Below are 18,532 nucleotides of genomic sequence, written 5' to 3' on the forward strand. Positions count from 1 at the left end.
TACGAAAAATAGATGATTAGAATAAATTTAAAAACGGAATTTCGATAAATAAGCATATTTCCGCTTAGAGGCGAACCAGCCAAAAGCTGAAAGCCTCTCTAATAAAGAAAAAAAGCATATTTACAGCTCAAAAGAAAAAAATATAGAAAAGAGCAAATTAGGAAACAAACTTTACAATCAATGAATTAGGATTGCAAAATTTGGCTAAATCAAATTTTTTAAATACGATGGCAATTAGATTCGTAGCTGAAAAAATAAGAAACATTTGAATGGTCTTTGGAAGTATATTTCAGTGATCTAAAATAGCTAAGATACCACATAACTCGCAAATGTTTCACTGAAATCTGTTAGAGTATAGCCAATTTAATAATATCCCAATGTTGATGAATTTAATGCAAAAATAATAATATAATAAAAAAAAACAAGTCATTTTTTCTCACCTACTTCTGTCACAACCACTTTTTGCTCGAAAAATAATTCGAAACCCAGATGAAAACTCAAAACATCATCGAAGAAAAAAAAACAACAAAAATGCGTACCAATGGTAAACAACCGAGCGAACCCGAAGCCGCGGGCTTGTGTAAATGTCACCGTTTCGCACTGCTCCGCTGCACAACGCATCGTAATGTTGTTTCGGTTCGGCGCCTTTCTGGTCTCCCACTCTCCCCTCCCCAATCTCCATTTCGCACGGCGACGCGGCATGCAGTGCGAAAATTATTATATTTTGCCCCATGGTAAAAATAAAATTCGTAAATTCCGCCCGAGTTCATCACACTTGATACACGGTTCGCGGCGGATGGTGCGCGCGGTTTACGTTGAAGGAGGTGGGTTAGTAGGGTTTCGAAAAATACAACCTCAAAAGTGGAGCATAAATTTCGTTCATCAAAACTCTTCTAGCCAATACCGGATTGCCCGAGATATGACTTTCAGATTATGTAAAATGATTTTCTACCGACTTCCCATCGCAACGCATTTCACGGCTGCAGCCAAGCAAAAAGCACCACTTTCTTTTGCCCCAAAGGCTCCCGGACTTTCCTAGAAAGGCCTCCTCCGCATGGCCAGTTAGTGTCCGTTCTCTATGGTTCGAATCGAACCACCGAGCCTAGTCAAGCCGAATCGCCACCGTCGTCGCCGCCGCCATCGACTTGCAAGCAAGCTCTCCTAATCTAATCTAATCTAAAACCCATTAAATGCACTTACTTTCATTCGCCCTTCTCGTGTGTCCCGGATGCCGGCCACTACGGCGGCGGCTGCGGCGCTCGCTCGAAATGGCAAATTGCAGCAGCACCCGAAGTGTCTGACTGCTGCGAGTCTCTCTGTCTCTCTCTTTTTCTCCTTAGAACTGCGCGTTTTAGTTCCGCAGTGATTACGATGACGGGCTCGGGTTGCGTTTTGTGAATTATGCAACGGGAGAAGATTAGAGTTTTACGGTTCCCTAGGAGGACCTGGGAGGAAAGGTGGTGTACAGATCAATAGGGTACACCTTTATTGCGTAACAAACCGTTGGCCAGCAACCTTCGGTTGTGTTTTGATTGGTCCGGTTAGTTAACAGATAGTAAAATAATGCATTTCATGTAAGTTTGTCCACAAAGTCAAAATTTAAAACTAATTTTTTTCAAAGAAAACTAAACACCTCTCTCCTTTTTGTACATTTGTTGTGTTTACAACAGACGTAAAAGGTTCAAACTCGGCATGTTTTCAGAATATTTCATAAATTTCACTTGTTTATCAAGGTTACCACAGGGAAGTTAATTGGGATCTGCTCTAATTACATCGTACAAGTAATTATACGATCGTGGCTCTAGCTTTTTGTTACTATAATCTAAATTTGGTCTTTCTCTACCATAAGAAATATTAACGAATTGGTGTTTTATCCTTCCTAGAATGTTCAAGTACTTTTCAGCGATTTCAAACCTAATAAAGACGTTATTTCTACCACTTCTTTGCCTAATTTGAGATCATTTTGTCCTTCCAGTCTATCGGATTTTAGTTTAGTGATTTTAAACATAATATACAATTATTTTCTATTTCGACAGTTTTTAGTTTTTCAAAAAAAAAATCAGAATTTTTAATATCTTATACATATTATTGAAATTTTTGTCCAGTTCAGTTCAGTTTAATTCTAAAAGTGCTTTTTCTCTTTCGATATCCACGTTATGAAATTTGTTTTCAGCAATTTTGAATCTGATTTGAGATAATTTTTTTCACCTTATCTTTACTCCCAGAGGTGCTTCTGAGCAATTTTTAATCTTATTCTGCTTTTGTTTTTTTTTTTTTTTTTTTTTTTTAAGGGGGATTTGTTAGTAGCTTAAGTATTTATGATAAATATTAGTAAATAATGAGTATGTGTGTCCAATCACAAATGGTGATTTCTCAACACTGTTAGAAATTTGAAATTTTAATTGTTAGGATTTGTTTGCTTTCGCAATAAGGACTTATCATTCGTAGGGATTTAAACCTACTTGTCAGAAAAGGGGAAGTAAACTTACAACTAACTTAATTGCTAACTTATTGGCTATAAAGAGAGCTTATCGTAGCAATTGAGGATTGCAACGATTTTCGTCGAAAATTGTTAATAATTTTATTTGACATAGCTTCTAATGGTTCAACACCAGTAAGTCTATGTAATTCGAGTGTACCAAACCAAGGAGGACGCTTCAAAATCATTTTCAGAATTTTATTCTGAATCCTTTGGAGCGTTTTCTTCCTTGTTGAACAGCAACTTGACCAGATCGGTACAGCATAAAGCATTGCTGGTCTAAAAATTTGTTTGTAAATCAAAAGTTTGTTCTTTAAACAAAGTTTAGAATTCCTGTTAATGAGAGGATATAAACATCTCGTATATTTGATGCACTTGGCTTGTATACTCTCAATGTGCTCTTTGAAAATAAGTTTTTTATCATAAATTAGTCCCAAGTACTTAACCTTGTCGGACCAACTTAAAATAACCCCATTCATCTTGACAACGTGATTATTGTTTGGCTTGAGGAAAGAAGCCCTAGGCTTATGCGGAGAAATTATCATTTGAGTTTTAGAAGCATTGGGAGAGATTTTCCACTTTTGCAAGTAGGAAGAAAAAATATCTAAACTTTTCTGCAATCGACTGCATATGACACGAAGGCTTTTTCCTTTTACGGAAATTCTTGTGTCATCGCAGAACAATGACTTTGTGCATCCTGGAGGCAAATCAGGAAGATCTGAAGTGAATATGTTGTACAGGACTGGACCCAAGACTGAACCTTGAGGTACACCTGCTCTGACAGGAAATCTATCAGATTTTGAATTCTGATAGACAACCTGCAGAGTTCGATCAGTAAGATAATTTTTTAAAATTTTGATAAGGAAAATCGGAAAATTAAAAGTTTGCAATTTCGCAATCAAACCTTTATGCCAAACACTGTCGAATGCTTTTTCTATGTCTAAAAGAGCAGCTCCAGTGGAATAACCTTCAGATTTGTTAGCTCGTATCATATTAGTAACTCTGAGCAATTGATGAGTTGTGGAATGCCCATGGCGAAATCCAAACTGTTCATTTGCAAAAATTGAATTTTCGTTGATGTGTGACATCATTCTGTTAAGAATAATTCTCTCAAACAGTTTACTTATTGAAGAAAGCAAACTGATTGGTCGGTAACTTGAAACTTCAGCTGGGTTCTTATCCGGTTTTAAAATGGGAGTAATTTTTGCATTTTTCCATAATTTGGGAAAATATGCAATTTTGAAGCTGCAATTGAAAATTTTCACCAAAAAATCCATTGTGCTCTCAGGGAGATGTTTGATTAGTATATTAAAGATTCCATCGTCACCAGGTGCTTTCATATTTTTGAAATTTTTAATAATTGATTTAATCTCATTCAAGTTAGTTTCAATTATTTCTGCAGGTAAAAAATTCTGGGAAGAAATTAAATCGAATTGACGTGTGACTTCATTTTCAATTGGACTCACAAAATTCAAATTTGAGTTATGAACACTCTCAAACTGCTGAGAAAGTCTTTGAGCCTTTTGTTCATTGGATACAAGAAAACGTTCACCATCTTTTAAAACTGGAATAGGCTTTGAAGGTTTCTTAAGAATCTTCGACAGCTTCCAAAAAGGTTTTGAATATGGTTTCAATTTTTCAACTTTAGTCTCAAAATTTTGATTTCTCAGAAGAGTAAATCTATGTTTAATCTCTTTCTGTAAATCTTTATAAATAGTTTTAAAAACAGGGTCACGAGAACGTTGATATTGACGTCTGCGGACATTTTTCAAACGAATTAGAAGTTGAAGATTTTCGTCAATTATTGGTGAATCAAATTTCACTTGAGCCTTTGGAACAGAATAATTCCTGGCATCAACAATTGCACATTTTAATGCTTCCAAAGCGGAATCAATATTCACTTCGTTTTGCAAATCAAGCTCATTATTGAAATTTCTCTCAATATGAGTTTTGTATCTTTCCCAATTAGCCTTGTTATAATTAAAAACAGAGCTCAGAGGGTTTACAACTGATTCATGTGATAAAGAAAAAGTTATTGGAAGATGGTCAGAATCAAAGTCAGCATGTGTGATCAAATCACTACACACATGACTTTGATCTGTTAGCACCAAATCAATTGTTGAAGGGTTTCTTACAGAAGAAAAGCATGTAGGACTATTCGGAGACAAAATAGAATAGTATCCTGAAGAACAATCATTGAATAAAATTTTTCCATTGGAATTACTTTGAGAATTATTCCATGAACGATGTTTAGCGTTAAAATCGCCGATTATGAAAAATTTCGAACGATTTCTGGTGAGTTTTTGTAAATCACCTTTAAAATAATTTTTGAGCTCGCGTGTGCATTGAAATGGTAAATATGCTGCGGCAATAAATAAAATCCCAAGTTCAGTTTGAACTTCAATTCCCAAAGTTTCAATAACTTTCGTCTCAAGATGGGGAAGAGCACGATGTTTGATTCGGCGATGAATAACAATTGCAACTCCACCGCCGGAACCCTGAATCCTATCATATCTATGAACCACGTAATTGGGATCATATTTTAATTTTATGTTAGGTTTCAAAAATGTTTCAGTAATAATTGCAATATGCACATTATTTACTGTTAAAAAATTAAAAAGCTCATTCTCATTGGCCTTCAATGAGCGAGCATTCCAATTTAATATTTTAATTGTTTTATTTAAAATCATTGCTAAATTTTAAATTAGAAACAATTTTAATAGTAAAATTTGTGCCTATTTGAATGGCTTCAAACATTGATTTTGCCTGCAACATGGCGTTCATAAGATCGAACATTGCCTGTTGCAAAAAAGAAAGTTTACCTGCCGTAATAGGCCCCAGGCAGTTGACATTAGAAAAAATATTTTCGGTAGCAATATTAGCTGGAGTGATAGGTGTACAATTATTTTCTAGCGTGTTTTGCTTACCCATATTAACGGTCGTTTTCGAACTACCAACACTAGGCGGTATAATGTTCGAACTACCTGTAACCTGTGCATAAGTTAAACGGGTATGCAAAGGAGTAGGTAAACTATGCGTCACTGGTACGCTTGGAGAATTTTGTTTTGAAGTTGGTTTTAATTGAGAAATTGAATTTTGTTTACCTTGCCTTGCCTTAACAATTGCTAACCGGACTGGGCATTGATAAAAATTTGACATATGGTTGCCGTTACAATTCGCACAGCGAAAATTTTTACTCTCTTTCACAGGACATGTGTCCTTTTTGTGAGAAGAGTCTCCACAATTAAGACATTTTTGGTCCATGTTACAGAATTTGGAACCATGGCCATAACGATGGCAAGTACGGCATTGGGTGATATGCTTTTCACCTCCGCCATACTTCCTATAAATTTCCCACTTTACACGCACATTATACAAAGCATGTGCTTTTTCAAAAAATTTAATAAAACAAGTTGTTAACCTCATTACGGTTAAAATGAATTAAATAATTAACAAGGGAAATTCCAGTTCTCTGACTGTTTTCGCCTCGTGATTTTTGTTTCATTAGAATTACTTGGGTAGGGGCTATGCCAAGTAATTCTGTTAAAGTAAGTTTGATCTCATCAACGGTTTGATCGTTGGTGAGACCTTTCAAGACAACCTTGAACGGCTTGGCGTTCTTGGTGTCATATGTAAAAAATTTGTACATCTTGTCAGTTAAATACTGAACAAGACGATCACGACCCTTTACTGAGTCGGCTAATAAGCGGTATTCACCTCTACGGCCAATTTGATAGGTAACTTTAACGTCAGAAACAAACGTTGAAAGTTCCTTTTTGAATATATTAAATTCAGAAGAAATAGTTACCACAATAGGTGGAACTTTCTCCTTTTTTGAAGATTTTATATTTTGTATAGTTTCATTATTGGTAACTTCCATTTCACCAGCTTCTTGTTCAGGCAAAATATCAAAAGGATTGTCACTACAGACACTCGATGTGTCAGAAAGAGATGCCTCTCTTTTCCTCCCCGCAGCGATTCGAGGTTTTTTCCGTCCAGCCATTTCAGGTGATACGAAAAAAGTTAAAACAAATGTTAAATTCAAAAGTAGGTAGTCTTGAGAAAGACTGACGGGAAATAACTTTCAGGTAGTCTTTAAAAGACACACTGACAAAACACAAACTTTGAAGCTATAGGCAGTCAAAGACCAGTCCACAAGCAACCGAAAAAACGTCTGATCTGTAGGACAGTTCAAGACGCACTGGATTCTGCTTTTGTTACTTTTCAGATCTATTAGAAGACGTTTAAAACAAAGATCGTCTGCTAAATAACTTCAAAAATGAATCTCTCTAAGTTTGGAATTTCAGGGCGCTAACTTACGATTATTTTTCAAAAAACCGTGCAAAAAACCGTGTTATTTTGGAAAACGACCTAAAAATAATCATGTAAAAAAACGTGTAAAAATGTAAGTGTGTAAAAAACACCCTACTATAGTTTGTTACCGTTACTGTTACTTACTGTAAGTGTTTTACCGAGGACGAAAAATCGTGCAAAAAAACCGTGTAAAAAAACCGCGTTGTTTGTAAAACCATCGTAAAAATAAAATTAAACCGTGTTAAAAAGCCTCTACTGTGCTACTGAAAATAAGACTTTTTTCCCCTATGAAACTGCAACTACCACAATAAAGCCCCGAATAGGCCAAAAGTTATCCCAAAGATTCTCTTCAAGGTAACCAAACTTGCTTGAACAAGCTATAAATAGACTTCAACTATTCACGTTAGTTTAAAAAAAAAGACAAATTCAATCAGAAAACACAGTGAAAAAACTTAAAAAAAAAAAAAAAATAAAGTGATAAAAAACACCCGTAATAACCAGATTAGTTTTGGCATATTAAAAAAAATATTGTGGGTGAATTGTGCTACAGAAATTAAAATAAAAAAGGTCCGAAGTCACCTGGAAACAGGTAACACTCCCTAATCAGTTTCCAAATTACCTAAGCCAATTATTAAAGCAAAAAAAAAAACATATTAATTAGGCTTCAAAGATACTACTAAAACGCTTCCAAGGATCAGAAAAGCTCAAACAACAAAATGATGCTAAATTGAGTTTAGAATGGTCAGAAATAGAAAATGTGAAAAAAGTTACCGAATTTACTATTCCCCTGGTGTAAGGTTTCAACGAAAAATAAATGTGTTCTTTCTAATATTCTCGTGATTCCGAGCCCTTTTTGCATTTATTGTTATTATTTTCTTTTCTGCTTGTTTTTTCAACGTTCTAAGTTTACATTGGGTTGATTATTTCGGGTCTTTATGGTGTTCGCCGCTCCCTATCGCAGACCCGAATTAACTCGCCTCAAGCGCTCCCCAGTGGAAAGCGGAAGAACCAGCACGGCGAACTGTTATCGACGGATGGACAGATAACGGAGACTGAATAAAAAACAAATCATTTTGAAGAGTTCTATGGTAGTTAAGCGGCCACGTAACAATTTATGGAAAATCTATTCAATAATTAAAAATTTGGAAATTTATTGTGAAATCAATTTGAAATTAAAAAACCGGTCTATTGAGTCAGAAGAAGTTCGTAAACCTAGAACATGAAAACATAAAACGAGAACTACTCATGTAAGTAACTGGAACTCAATCTAAAAAGCCACCCTTACTAGATAGAATTGACAAATTTTAGCTGCTTCTAAAAGATGATTAAGATAATTGAGCTCCTTGAATAATTGGTTCCGTAAAACGCCGAACAACTATTTCATTCTCTTTTTCACCTTTTCTTACCATTACAAACCTTTTTTCTATCATTTTGAGTTCTATTTCAGACCATTTTCTTTTAACATCAAGAATCCATTCGTCATTCCGCATTGAATTTGTAATAATTTATTCAAACCTTTCTATTGTTTAAAAGCTTTTTCCATCATCCTGAACTTACTTCAGGATTAATTTCTGTTCTGGACTTTGGAGGCGTTTTTCAACAATCTACGCTCAGTTTCGAATAATGTTTTTCCTTTCTTAAGCGTTTTGTCAATTTCGAGCTCAATTTTTTGTGCGAAATATGGAATAATTTTTGTAATTACTGCAAAGTGATCTATCGTCATTTTAGGCTGAGTTTCAAATAAAATTATTATTTATTTATTTTGCCTTTTTCTACCTTCAGACATATTTTTTCGTGATTCTAAGCTCCACATCATTGTAACTATTTTCTGTCCTGGCCATGAGGAGTGTTTTTTTTATTATTGTCTGCTCAATTTAGGTCATTTTCTGTTTGATTATGTTTTGGTCTTTAGAAGCGTTTTATACATTTTGAGTAATATTTGATCATTTTCTGATACGATACGAATTTCGGATCTTTTTCAGTTCGTCTCTCTTCTGACATTTGAGCGATTTTTTACCATTTTATGGACAATTTAGAAATTTTCTGTTTCTTCTGAAATCAATCTAATTTGAAGTCATTTTCTTATTCTATTTCGTAAGATCTTAAAGAACCGAAACGCAAATTGGATTTTTTGTTCATCATAGCAAAAGTGTTTTTTCACTATTCTAAGCGTAATTTGGCGTCATTTATTTTGGTCTAAAAACGCGTTTTCGTAACTGTAACTTTGAATTTGTATTATTTTCATATTTTGCTTTTATTGATCCTCAGAAACGGTCAAATTGTGTTCTTCGTTATTTTGAGCTCCATTTGGAAGAATTTTTTTTTTCGCTTCTTATGGTCTTAGAGAATGCGGTTTTCATCTTTCATTAGCTCAATTTGGGATCATTTCATTTTTAAAAAGTAATTTTTGTTATTCTGAGCCCAATGAAACATCAGTTTTTTTTTATTTCTATTTTTGGCCTTGAGAAGATTTCAATTATAGTCAGCTTTCAGAAGTGTTTTTCTGCGATTTTCAAAGCAGGATCGGACTAGGATCATATTCTTTTCTGGATTTTAGAATCGTTTGTTCGTCAATCTTAGCCCAATTTTTTATGCTTTTTCAGTCAGTGAAAGCGTTTTCTTCTGGGTTTTTTAGATTTCTGTAGGGACCGAAAAAAAAACAACAGAAAAACTACTTTTCTTGTCTCAATGATACAAATTAAGCCGGTAAAGAATTTTTCTGCAAAACTTAGCTTATTAAAGACGGTTCAGGTAAATTTTATCCGCATTTAAATTTGAAAAGTACTTTTTCGAAAAAGAAGAAGAGTTTACTAATTCCTCCATGTTATTTTTGTAAACAATTTCATTCCCTGGCAAGTTTATTAGTTTATTACTAACTATATGACTTTCCGATTATCATAAGAAACTTTTTTTAAAATACCAAAATTAGCTCTTTGTATATTATCGAAAAAGATAACTCCTTTCAATATCCCAGTGTCTGTTGTTATTGCAAGTTATGCTAAAATGTTCGCAATTTAAAATTATTAACTTGGATTGCGAAATACTGACTCATATTTTAATGACTCGGCTTCAGAAATTTGTGAACTTTCACAGATCGCTGAGAATGTTAAAGAAATCATGCAATTTTTTCACATAAATAAAGGCGGAAAAATATACAACTGTGCAAATCATGGAAAGATAAAATTTATCTTTGTGATGAAGGTTAACTAGACGCTACTAACTGTTATAAAAAGATAAAATTGCAAAAAATATTCATTACAATATTTATAAACATTAATAATAATAGCAGAGTAGACCGGCTGAGATACTGAGATGCAAAACATGATTGATAATTTATACTAACAGAGTGCTAATGGCAGATAAAAAAAATTGATAAAAACTGGATTAGCGATTTGCAATTGTGAGCAATCAGAACAAAAAACCTACATATGTATGTTCCTTTTTCGGTGGGCAATGCAACAAATTAGGATCCTAGAATAGTAATTGTCTTCTTTGTCGTTGTTTATAGAGGAACTGGTCAACCATGTCAAACTGTGCCGTAATTTTACTTTCAAGTCAACAGCGGGCCGAATGATTTTACGTGCTGTGTTGTTGAGAAATTCCTCCCTGAACGAAAATACTACTAAAACTCTTTTCAAACCAACCCAGCTAAAACTTATCCTCACGTGTGTTTAGTTTCAAAGCTGTAAGTAACACAGGACGCGGGGCTACTTTTTTTGTAACCCATTTCACTCACGTAATTTTAAATGTTTTATGTATCCAATTCGTATTTCGATATTTTCAATTGCAAACATTTTTGCGACAAGTGCACATACTTTAAAATCAAATTGCGTCGATTTCTATCTGCTCATCACCAACGTTTCGGTCCTTCTATGGGACCATCATCAGGGCTCGAAAACAGTAACCAACAAGTGTTTTCGAGCCCTGATGATGGTCCCATAGAAGGACCGAAACGTTGGTGATGAGCAGATGTAAATCGACGCATTTTATTAGACTGCAAGCCGCAATATAAACCCCTAAATAATACATCAATTTCAGTTGAAAACTTCGGTTACTTTGAAATCAAAGTTGCTTAAAATTTTTAGAATTTGGAAGGAGTTTCCACACTCAAAAAATCCAGCAGATTCATAGTTAATCTTTTTTTTTTTTTTTTTTTTGTTGAAGCGAGTGCGACAAAGGTGGCACTATAAGTCCAAACATTTGTGATCAAAAATAAATAGATAATTTATCACTAAAAATTTTTCTTTGCACAACATCAATTCATGAGTTGCGTACAACACGAGAAATTTTGTTAGTACTCTTTTCCATATGAATGTTTTGTTTTCCGCTGAATATTTTTTTCACCCATATACATTTAGTATTTTGGCTTTTAGTACCTTTCATAATAAATTTTCATTCGAATTTTGTGCGAAAAAAGGAATAAAAGAATTTTTAGGATTCAGAAATCAGATTTTGAAATTCGAGAATCCAGCCATCTGAGATCAGACATTGAAAAACGCCAGAAATCGGTAATCCGAAATCAAAAATGATCAACAGATAACATAGTTCGAAATAAAGAACTGAGAACAGCGAATCCAGAAGAAATTCAAATACACATCCAGTATTTAAATTTTAAATTTCCTAAATTTTGACCTCTAGAAATTCTAAATTTAAAGGCCATTTTGCAGAATCTGGACCCTAGTACAGGTCAGACTCGATTATCCGGATAATAGAATCACTAGAAATTGTTCAAATTTGCAATAAATTACCGTAAAATGAATATTCTCTTATTTACTCATGTAATCCAGTGACGTAATTATTTCTGTGGGATAAAGGGATAAAGTCTTGAGTAGTGAAAAAATACATTGGACATTGATTGGTTTCACTTAGCTCGAATGTGTCCCAATCATGAACGGCACCAGAAAGGCACTAAATTCTTACAAATATGACTGAAGGGATAGTAAAGGTAGAATTTAAAAATAAAAATTAAAAGCACAGTTAAAAAAATAACTCCGGATTCTCGAGTCTGGAATTCCGGATAATCGAGTCCGACCTGTACCACGAATTGAGAACTCAAGTTCCGCGTCCTCAGGAGAAGAACTGTTGTATGTAATGAGTTTTTTTTTCAGAAAACATTTTTTTATTGTGATTCCTTTGGCAGGTTTTCTCACTGAGAGTAACCTTCAGCTGGTGTTGAGGTACGATGTTGGCCTAATAAGCCAGTCGTCGTGGGTTCGAATCCCGGTTCGGGAAAGACTGTTGGTGCCATTAGGATCGTAGCGCTAACCCCAGAATTGTCCTGTACATTAAACAGTTGGCTGCGAAGTCTGTGAAATCAACAGAAGATCAGGTTGCGATCAGGTTTAGTAAGGAAAACCCACCGAAATTCAATTAAAACTCGACATAATAACCCATACGGTGATCAGAGCCCGAAAATATATGTATGTAATAAGTCTGGATCCAAAATCGAGAGTTGATTCCACAGTCTGACATCCCGAGTCCCGAATCGAAGATTCTGAATCAAAAATCCAGAAACTAGTATCCAAATATTTTGAGGCACATTTCTAAATTTTTCAGTCAGAGTCAGAAGCTAAATTGAGGTGACCACAGGTACAATACTCGGAAAACCCCTAAGAATTTTTCTAGAATGATTGAAAACGACATATAATGCAATTTTGGGATGCTGAACTCATTTCTGATATCAGAAAATGCTATTCACCTAAAATGCTGTTAGACCTTCCTTATTATTTGTTTGGTTCTTTTGGTTTGGTTCCGGCAATATGTTCTAAACATGATTTAAAAACTTGTTGTGTTTTTGATAAACGTTAAAAAATGACAACAAATTACATAAATTTTCCTTCAAAACGAAACTTGTGGATCCAAATTGATGTTAAGCTTAAATTGGTGATTTTCGAACATAGAAATTATCAAAATTGCCTAGAACAGCAACATTCAAAAATCATCATATCAACCAATTCTCATGAACTTTTGGAAACGGTTGTCGAGAGTGTAGGAAACTTGCCAAAAATATAAACCAACAAAAATATTGACATGAAAATTCCCGGTTTTTTCCTACCTCCGATCACTATGCCGCGTCACGAAAATAAAGAGATTTGATAGCTCATGATCATCATTTTAATGCATTTTTTTTTCTTTGTTTGGCATACTTTTTTGATTTGCTGCCTTTTTTTTGTTTAATCAACGTTTATTCGACACGGCACAATACAAGTTAATGTTTTACGGAGCTAATATAGCTAAAATCTTACTTCATAAAGTATCTAAAAAACTAAAGACAAACTTTTTATCCTTTTTATCCTAAATCTAAGATTAAAACTAAACTGCGTTTTAAAATTAGTGATTTGTTGTTGGGGGCGAAATGATAAAAACAATGAGCAGCTTATTTGTTATGTTCTGCTAAACCAAGACACGAACTGGCAAATGGGGTTCCTCGGGATTCTAGTTGCTGGTACCGTGCGGGGTCTAGTTTGCTGCCTTTTATAAAGAACGTTAGTATACTGTCAGGTTTTTTACGTACATCGTAAAAAAAACGCGTTGATTCGAAAATCCGCGGCAATTCAAAAATCCGCGGCAATAAATCTATTACCTCCTTAAGCATTTAGTGCATATCAATTGAAACAACTCGCTGTTAAAATAATATGATAAAATGCTATCAAATGATGAAAAAAAAAACTATCAAAACAGATACAATTTTCAAAATCACTTTTCCTATCAAGACATCAGTTCATTGTAAATGGTGGAAGAAGAAAGATCGCGAACTTTCAAACAAGCTTTGCTTTCAGGACATCAACTATATCTCCATGTCCATGAAAGCAGACAACAGCTACCCTGTTTGGACAAATGAGTTCAGCGGAAAATTTGTGAAAACAAAGAAAATGTCACAATAGAAGGAATTTTTATTCAAAAGTTTATAAGAATTACAGAAGGCACGATTTGTTAAACACTGTTTACTTATGATTTACTGGCCAGAAAAAAATGGCACATTTTAAACTAAATTTGAAATCACCTCTCTTGTTGCGTTCTTCCAGTAATTTCACATCGAACGTTGAACTGATTTTTTTCAAGTTCTGTTGTCTTTGTTGTCTTTTCAATAGTCTCTCAATCCTATTTAGGCTTGATTGGAAGTACTTCGGTATTGTTCTTTTCTGACCTGTAGATAAAGTTTTCCACGCTTTAATCTTGAAAACAGTTTCTAGTTCCTAGGCCAGTTTGGAATCATTGATTTGCCTGTCGGTTAGTTGAGCTCCCTGATCTTATTTTCACGGTCTTTGGGAAAATTTTTTAACCTTTTGACACTTAATAGCCTAATAAAGTATTTTGTATTGTTGATTGTAATATTTTAGCATTCTCACCCCCAATTGGAAATATTTTCACCCGTGTGTTGGCCTTGACGGCCTTTTTAGGTTCAGGTTGAAATCCTTTTTCAAATGAATTCTCAGTGATTTAAGATTATTTTGGAATAATTTGAATTGTATTTCTGATATTAATGATCTTCAGTAAAGTTCTGCAGCTGGTTTAAATTGTTTTTATGATTCTTTAAAGAGCTTAACAGATGTTTTATTTTAGCTTCTGCTTTTTGACCAATTTTGAATAACTTTTATCGATAGACTTTCATTTCTAATGCCCGTTTTCCACTTTATAACAAGGTATGCAAAAATGAAACAAAAAAAAAAACAAAATTAACCTAGCTGAAAACATTCGAAAGTTGAAAGCAACGAATGGAAGCAAACAAAAAAAATACGAAATTCATAAGAAGATGCAGATCATTGCCAGCAGCAGAGAAGCAAATCATTGCCATTGTTGAGAAGACAGATTGACAAAAACTTTTCGAATTATTTTTACCTTCAGGACATCAGATTGGTTTAGACTCATGTAAGTACAGATTAGTTGGCCTGTCAGTAGGACTGGAAGATTCTGTCGATTTTTCTACTGACTCCCAGTAGGTGGATATTCTTATTCTAATATTTTTCTTCAATGTTCAATTTAAATTTTATTTCAGTTCACTCATTTTCTAAACAAACTCTCATCATTTTCCAACCAAATTAGAATTTTTGGTTTTTGACTGGAACAATTTCAATATTTCCCTCACTGGCATATAGCAAAGGTTCTTATATTTTCAACCTTATCTTCTGATTATTTTTAAGTTTTCCACAGTTTTTTTTTAATAAAGAATCATTTTTCTGGCGTGGCAACGTTTTTTATATATATTTTGTTTCAATTTTTAGTTTTCTTCGCCAATTTTAAATATTTTTGGCCTTTTTCGATCTTTTAATGGCTATTTCTGGTGCTTCAATCCATATTTCCGAATTCCAACTTTTGAGTGTAACAGCTTAATACAGTTGTATGCCTGATGTTATCAGCGCTTCTGTGCCAAATTTCTAACTATATTTACAACTTTTCTGTCCTTTAAAATGCTTTCCGCTATTTCAATATTATCGTTCCTGTTTTTGCTAGAAGATTTTGGAATTGTTTACTACTTTTTTTGCTTTTGAAATAATTCTGTAGTGAAGTGAGACCATGTTTCTCTGAATGGTTTTTACCAATCAATTTTTCCATAGACTTAACTCTCAAATCGTTTTCCTTCTAATAGCCATTGAAGCAAATATTGGTTGACAACTAAAATAAAAAATTTCACAACAGGCCAACTTGGACCAATGAACTTTTCATTAATTTTTCCATACCAAATAAGTCAAAATTTCCTACAAATCTTATGGAATACATGATTCATTTTGTGCAAAACATGAAAATTCGTTCGATCAACACAATTGTCCTAGTCCAAACTCTTACATAAAACATGTTTTGGGACTTACCTTAATCGCAAAATCTCGCCAAGCGGGCGTCACCCGTCCAGCACTCCATAAAGGTTCGGGCTTCGTTTGTTTGGAGATTGTTGTCTGTAAGCCGTCCAGAACGCGCAGACCGGCTTAGAAGATCACACCCTGTGCCTGTAAGCGGTACGCACGGCACACGAAAACACGGGCAGGCACGCACGCACTTCGATCACTGCACCAGGGGTGCCTCACGCACGTAACAGCTTCGCTGTTCAGTTCACTCACTAGCGTCCGACGTCCGCGAAGAAAAGTCCAAAAACCGACGAGGAAACGCGCACGCACACACACACACACGCCCGCACCGAAAAACGGGACCCCTAAAACGCACGCACGCACGCACTGATCGCGGTGTAACACCGGAGAAAAGTCACGGTAGATTTTTTTTTGTTTGCTTTTGTTTTCGCTGAAGGGGGCGGTGTCACAAAAAAGTCACTGAACTTGTCTCATCATTTCACACGCACATTGTTTTGTTTGTTGTTTTGCTGGTGCACTTTTGTTTGCGCCCTGCTCTGGCCGCCCCCCGAGGAGCGAACAGTGGGAGGAGGAGGAGCTGGCGACCGAAAAGAAAAACTTGATAGTAATCCAGCTGAGTAATCGAAGAATCGAATCGTAGCCCGAGCAGAGTTGGCGGAGCTTTCTCACAACATGTCACAAACCGTCACGGATCGTTCTTGCTTTTTTTTGTTTCGCGATTTCTTGTTTGTTGTAATTCTTCTTGTTCTATTCAATCACGCAGTGCAGCATCACTTGCTTCTGCACTTTTCGCGCTGCTTTCGATCGGAGATTGATGAGGTGCAGCAGCAGCAGCAGCGGCGGCTAGTACTACTGGCGATGATCGCGTGATCGATAACGGGTACGATGGCAACAGTAACAGCAACAACCACAACACTTTCATCCTTGTTGATTGGCTGGTCTTGGAGCACACTCCTCCCACTAATTTTTCTTTTTTTTCGCTGACTTTCAATTCTTCGCTGGACGACAACAAACGTTGATATGGTCCGCCGTTTTGGTGTAATTATTTCATTCTAATTTTTTTTTTTTGTTGTATGACACTCACACTCTGAACGAAGAAATTTTTTTCGGGCTGTTTCAATTTACTCCGTGTTTTTTTTTGTTTTGATTTTCGCTTGTTGTTGGCTTGCTTGCGCGATGTGGTAATTTTTAACCAGATTCAAAAATTCAAATTTGTATGGCGTTTTTTTTTTGCTTTCTTATATAAACATTGACGACTTTTTGTTTTGTTGCTTTTTGTTTTGAAATTTAGGGAAAAACTGAAAAGATTTTGTATAACTGCAAGAAACGGAGAGGATTAGCGTTGAGGTTTTTTTTCAGTGTTGAAAAAAGGCCACCGTCGCTAACGGAAGGAATTTGTTGGAAAATTATGCCAAACTTGAACGTAACTTTTGTCACTGCCAACTACGTTCCGGTTGTTAGCGAGGGTGCCTCGGGTTTCGACAGTCACTTGTATAAATCCTGTTTGATTTATATTGAATCACTTTTTCTTCTCTTCCTCTTTCTGTGTATGTCTCCTCTGGAGCTAAGTTCCGCAATCACTTCCGTGGTGGAAAACACACCAGAACACGTTGGACACTTTCGGAGCACCGGGACACTGTGTGGAGTCGCGTGTGTTTCTTCTTCACTGTCTAATTTTTTAATAAACGTCAGCGCGCGCTGTAATCGTAGTCCTAGGCTTAGAAGTTGGGAAGTTTCCCGAGCCAAAATAACAGCAAAACCAAAAAAAAATCTCGTCCAAGAACGGCTAGAAGAAAACTAGCCGTGACACACACTCACATGACGCGGGGGCTACCGCGCGCGCTCTTCGGTTATCGGTTGATCCGTGTTCCGTCGTCGTCGTCGTCGTCGTCGTCGACGTACACACAAGAGGCGGCCACCACACAATTTCTCCGTGTCACACACTTCTCCTCCCACGGAAGCACCAGAGGAGTGGAACCAGGAACCGCTGGCTGGCTGGCAATAAAAAGTAGCACACACTAGAATCTAGATGCCGGAGCGGAACGTCCCCGCCGCCAGGACCAAGCCGGATCAGAATCGCCGAAATCAAGAAGAAAAAAAAAACTACTATACTAAATAGTTGGACACACTCTTCTTCGGCCTTCGGGTTACTCGGGTTCGCGCGGAGGCTCAGGAGCCATGTACCACACACGTCCTAGAGTCCGCCTGATCTGATCTGAACTGGTCGGTGGTCGATTGGTCCAACTCCAACCCAGAGGAAGAACTCCGTCGTGTTGTGTGTGACGTGTGTGTGATGAGAGATCGTAGTACACCTCGCTGCCGTCGTCGGCGTTGTCCTCGTACTCGTCGTCATCATCAACCGTCGGATCACCAGCAGAAGTCCAAGAGCGAAGAAGCCTTCGGCTTCCCAAAAAAAAAAAAACTAAAAGAAATAATAGAAGGCACCACACACAGGAGGCGACGGCGTTGAGGCAAATCGTAGTAGCCAGAGCCAGCGGAGGCACCACAGTACAGAATAAAAAAAACACTTCTAATTAATCCGCTCCGCTCTCGAATAGCAGGCGGCGGCGGCGGTGTTGCTGCACTTACGATGCGGCCGAACAGCGACTTGTATTGAACTGACGTTTGAACACAGAACGCAGTGTTGCGTTTCTGTGCTAGAGGAAAAATCGCACTCATTGCGGCCAGCACACATAGCAGGCGCACCACATAGGAGGCTCTCTGTCATACACGCCGACTACGACCACATAGACGATGACGACGGCGACGGAAGAGTGAGGACCACTAGAGCAGTACATAGGCCCCCGTGGTCTATCACTGTGTGTGCAAAACGCTGCACCGTTTCCCATTGCGAAAGGAGCCCCCCTCACTCATCTATCCATATACACGCGCGCGTACGACGCTGCACAAACATTTCTCCCTCCCTCCCTTCTCGCTC

The 18,532-nt window shown here is 36.3% G+C and overlaps 1 protein-coding gene across 9 annotated transcripts in view; it reads right to left on the reverse strand.

Moving 5' to 3' along the window:
• LOC129718858 (protein tramtrack, beta isoform) overlaps positions 1 to 18,264 on the reverse strand; it is a 468,621-nt gene extending 450,357 nt beyond the window's left edge. For 3 of the 9 annotated variants that reach the window (XM_055670022.1, XM_055670021.1, XM_055670030.1), the window contains exons 1-2: positions 17,724 to 17,891; positions 15,601 to 16,911 (exon numbers count right to left, since the gene is read on the reverse strand). The gene's annotated coding sequence lies outside the window, so the exon portion shown is untranslated. Of the gene's footprint in view, positions 1 to 15,600; positions 16,912 to 17,117; positions 17,360 to 17,412; positions 17,893 to 18,046; positions 18,066 to 18,183 lie in introns of those variants that run through there. The other 6 variants (XM_055670025.1, XM_055670028.1, XM_055670029.1 and 3 more) reach the window with 6 other exon arrangements.
• Positions 18,265 to 18,532: the final 268 nt, after the last annotated feature.

Source organism: Wyeomyia smithii, chromosome 1 (assembly GCF_029784165.1).
Source record: "Wyeomyia smithii strain HCP4-BCI-WySm-NY-G18 chromosome 1, ASM2978416v1, whole genome shotgun sequence".
NCBI lineage: Eukaryota > Metazoa > Arthropoda > Insecta > Diptera > Culicidae > Wyeomyia > Wyeomyia smithii.